The sequence below is a fragment of the Carex rostrata genome, chromosome 5 (assembly GCF_964058835.1).
Source record: "Carex rostrata chromosome 5, lpCarRost1.2, whole genome shotgun sequence".
Taxonomy (NCBI): domain Eukaryota; kingdom Viridiplantae; phylum Streptophyta; class Magnoliopsida; order Poales; family Cyperaceae; genus Carex; species Carex rostrata.
Window position 1 is genome coordinate 75,001 of NC_135922.1, and position 5,000 is coordinate 80,000.

The window sequence follows — 5,000 nt, forward strand, 5'->3', positions numbered from 1 at the left end:
TCGGTCTCTGCGGGGCGCCTCCACGCTTAGGCACCCCGCTCAACCGTGTTTCGCCGGCTTTACGGCTGGGGATTTCAACCCGCTCGGTCACTGCGGGGCGCCTCCACGCTTAGGCGCCCCGCTCAACCGTGTTTCGCCGGCTTTACGGCTGGGGATTTCAACCCGCGCGGCTACCCGCATCGGTCTTACGGGCGCCTCCACGCTTAGACAACCTGCCCGAACGTGTTTCGCCGGCTTTACGGCTGGGGATTTCAACCCGCTCGGTCTCTGCGGGGCGCCTCCACGCTTAGGCTCCCCAATGAACCGTGTTTCGCCGGCTTTACGGCTGGGGATTTCAACCCGTGCGGCTACCCGCATCGGTCTTACGGGCGAAACTCCACGCGGAGTCGCCCTGCCCGAACGTGTTTCGCCGGCTTTACGGCTGGGGATTTCAACCCGCTCGGTCTCTGCGGGGCGCCTCCACGCTTAGGCGCCCCGCTCAACCGTGTTTCACCGGCTTTACGGCTGGGGATTTCAACCCGCTCGGTCACTGCAGGGCGCCTCCACGCTTAGGCGCCCCGCTCAACCGTGTTTCGCCGGCTTTACGGCTGGGGATTTCAACCCGCACGGCTACCCGCATCGGTCTTACGGGCGCCTCCACGCTTAGACACCCTGCCCGAACGTGTTTCGCCGGCTTTACGGCTGGGGATTTCAACCCGCTCGGTCTCTGCGGGGCGCCTCCACGCTTAGGCGCCCCAATGAACCGTGTTTCGCCGGCTTTACGGCTGGGGATTTCAACCCGCGCGGCTACCCGCATCGGTCTTACGGGCGAAACTCCACGCGGAGTCGCCCTGCCCGAACTTGTTTCGCCGGCTTTACGGCTGGGGATTTCAACCCGCTCGGTCTCTGCGGGGCGCCTCCACGCTTAGGCGCCCCAATGAACCGTGTTTCGCCGGCTTTACGGCTGGGGATTTCAACCCGCGCGGCTACCCGCATCGGTCTTACGGGCGAAACTCCACGCGGAGTCGCCCTGCCCGAACTTGTTTCGCCGGCTTTACGGCTGGGGATTTCAACCCGCTCGGTCTCTGCGGGCGCCTCCACGCTTAGGCGCCCCAATGAACCGTGTTTCACCGGCTTTACGGCTGGGGATTTCAACCCGCTCGGTCTCTGCGGGGCGCCTCCACGCTTAGGCGCCCCAATGAACCGTGTTTCGCCGGCTTTACGGCTGGGGATTTCAACCCGCTCGGTCTCTGCGGGGCGCCTCCACGCTTAGGCGCCCCAATGAACCGTGTTTCACCGGCTTTACGGCTGGGGATTTCAACCCGCGCGGCTACCCGCATCGGCCTTACGGGCGAAACTCCACGCGGAGTCACCCTGCCCGACCGCTTTTCGCCGGCTTTACGGCTGGGGATTTCAACCCGCATCGGTCTTACGGGCGCCTCCACGCTTAGATGCCCTGCCCCACCGTGTTTCGCCGGCTCTACAGCTGGGGATTTCAACCCGCGTGGTCCGTGTTTTTCGGTAACATATTCGTGTTCCTTGCCCCCGACGGGCCGTGTTTTTCGGTAACAAAATCGTGTCTTTTGTCCCCGCTGCACCGTGTTTTTTGCCCCGCTCAACCGTGTTTTTTGCCCCCGCTCAACCGTGCTTACTGCCCCCGCTCAACCGTGTTTTTTCGGTAACATAATCGTGTTTTCGGGTAACATAATCTTGTTTTTCGGGCCATTTTACACCGACGGAGGCACCCACAGGGGCCATGTACACCCCGCTTGGCATGTACATGAGGGGCTGCCTCTTCCAAAAATCCTTCCCCCCTATAGGGGAATATGCATTTTGGGTCTCCAGCCACGCCCAGGGTTACCACCCCCTGGAAATCCCCCAGGTTTACCCCCCATTTTATGTGGATGCATAGATTCAGACCGCCCTGCTCCCGCGCTTTTGGCCATTTTTGCCCAACGTTAGCCGCTTCGGCGTGCCGCTGGACTGTTTTCGGGCCTTTTTCACCGACGCTTGGCCGTATCCGCTTAGTTTTCCCCAACGCTTGGCCGCATCCGCTTAGTTTTCCCCCGCTGGACTGTTTTCGGGTCACTTTTGCCCAACGTTAGCGGCTTCCGCTTGCCGCTGGACTGTTTTCGGGCCCTTTTTCACCGACCCTTGGCCGTATCCGCTTAGTTTTCCCCAACGCGTGGCCGCATCCGCTTAGTTTTCCCCCGCTGAACTGTTTTCGGGTCACTTTTGCCCAACGTTAGCCGCTTCCGCTTGCCGCTGGGCTGTTTTCGGGCCATTTTTCCCCAACACTTGGCCGTATCCGCTTAGTTTTCCCCAACGCGTGGCCGCATCCGCTTAGTTTTCCCCCGCTGAACTGTTTTCGGGTCAGTTTTGCCCAACGTTAGCCGCTACCGCTTGCCGCTGGACTGTTTTCGGGCCAATTTCCACCGACTCTTGGCCGTATCCGCTTAGTTTTCCCCAACGCGTGGCCGCATCCGATTAGTTTTCCCCCGCTGAACTGTTTTCGGGTCACTTTTGCCCAACGTTAGCCGCTTCCGCTTGCCGCTGGGCTGTTTTCGGGCCAATTTCCACCGACACTTGGCCGCATCCGCTTAGTTTTCCCCAACGCGTGCCCGCATCCGCTTAGTTTTCCCCCGCTTAACTGTTTTCGGGTCAGTTTTGCCCAACGTTAGCCGCTTCCGCTTGCCGCTGGGCTGTTTTCGGGCCAATTTCCACCGACTCTGGGCCGGATCCGCTTAGTTTTCCCCAACGCTTGGCTGCATCCGCTTAATTTTCCCCAGCTGAACTGTTTTCGGGTCACTTTGTCCCAACGCTAGCCGTTTCCGCTTGCCGCTGGACTGTTTTCGGGCCATTTTCCACCGACTCTTGGCCGTATCCGCTTGGTTTTGCCCAACGCTTGGCTGCTTCCGCTTAATTTCCCCCAGCTGAACTGTTTTCGGGTCACTTTTGCCCAACGTTAGCCGTTTCCGCTTGCCGCTGGACTGTTTTCGGGCCATTTTTCACCGTCACTTGGCCGTATCCGCTTAGTTTTCGCCAACAATTGGCTGCATCCGCTTAATTTTCCAAGCTATACTGCTTTCGGGTCAGTTTTGCCCAACGTTAGCCGCTTCCGCTTGCCGCTGGGCTGTTTTCGGGCCATTTTCCACCCACGCTGGCACCGACGGGGCCATGTACACCCACGCGCGTGTACATGAGGGGGCACCCATTTTTGAAAACCTTGCCCCCCTATAGGGGAATATGCATTTTGAGGCTCTAGCCACGCCCAGGGTTACCACCCCCTGAAAATCCCCCAAGTCGAAATCACCCATGTAAAATATTCAAAAAAATCTGAAAAAATCACATAAAATTTATAAAATCAAATAAATTCAAAAAAAAAAAAAAAAAATTCAAAAATTCAAAAAAAATTCAAAAAATTCAAAAAAATTCAAAAAAATTCAAAAATTTCAAAAATTCAAAAAAAGTCCAAAAACCCAAAAAAACTTCAAAAATTTCAAAAATTCAAAAAAATTTCAAAAAAAATTTCAAAAATTTGCCCCGCTGAACTGTTTTCGGGTCAGTTTTGCCCAACGTTAGCCGCTTCCGCTTGCCGCTGGACTGTTTTCGGGCCAATTTCCACCGACTCTTGGCCGTATCCGCTTAGTTTTCCCCAACGCGTGGCCGCATCCGCTTAGTTTTCCCCCGCTGAACTGTTTTCGGGTCACTTTTGCCCAACGTTAGCCGCTTCCGCTTGCCGCTGGGCTGTTTTCGGGCCAATTTCCACCGACACTTGGCCGCATCCGCTTAGTTTTCCCCAACGCGTGCCCGCATCCGCTTAGTTTTCCCCCGCTGAACTGTTTTCGGGTCACTTTTGCCCAACGTTAGCCGCTTCCGCTTGCCGCTGGGCTGTTTTCGGGCCAATTTCCACCGACACTTGGCCGCATCCGCTTAGTTTTCCCCAACGCGTGCCCGCATCCGCTTAGTTTTCCCCCGCTGAACTGTTTTCGGGTCACTTTTGCCCAACGTTAGCCGCTTCCGCTTGCCGCTGGACTGTTTTCGGGCCAATTTCCACCGACTCTGGGCCGGATCCGCTTAGTTTTCCCCAACGCTTGGCTGCATCCGCTTAATTTTCCCCAGCTGAACTGTTTTCGGGTCACTTTGTCCCAACGCTAGCCGTTTCCGGTTGCCGCTGGACTGTTTTCGGGCCATTTTCCACCGACTCTTGGCCGTATCCGCTTGGTTTTGCCCAACGCTTGGCTGCTTCCGCTTAATTTCCCCCAGCTGAACTCTTTTCGGGTCACTTTTGCCCAACGTTAGCCGTTTCCGCTTGCCGCTGGACTGTTTTCGGGCCATTTTTCACCGTCACTTGGCCGTATCCGCTTAGTTTTCGCCAACAATTGGCTGCATCCGCTTAATTTTCCAAGCTATACTGCTTTCGGGTCAGTTTTGCCCAACGTTAGCCGCTTCCGCTTGCCGCTGGGCTGTTTTCGGGCCATTTTCCACCCACGCTGGCACCGACGGGGCCATGTACACCCACGCGCGTGTACATGAGGGGGCACCCATTTTTGAAAACCTTGCCCCCCTATAGGGGAATATGCATTTTGAGGCTCTAGCCACGCCCAGGGTTACCACCCCCTGAAAATCCCCCAAGTCGAAATCACCCATGTAAAATATTCAAAAAAATCTGAAAAAATCACAAAAAATTTATAAAATCAAATAAATTCAAAAAAAAAAAAAAATTCAAAAATTCAAAAAAAATTCAAAAAATTCAAAAAAATTCAAAAAAATTCAAAAAATTCAAAAATTCAAAAAAAGTCCAAAAACCCAAAAAAACTTCAAAAATTTCAAAAATTCAAAAAAATTTCAAAATTTCAAAAAAAATTTCAAAAATTTGCCCCGCTGAACTGTTTTCGGGTCACTTTTGCCCAACGTTAGCCGCTTCCGCTTGCCGCTGGACTGTTTTCGGGCCTATTTCCACCGACTCTTGGCCGTATCCGCTTAGTTTTCCCCAACGCGTGGCCGCATCCGCTTAGTTT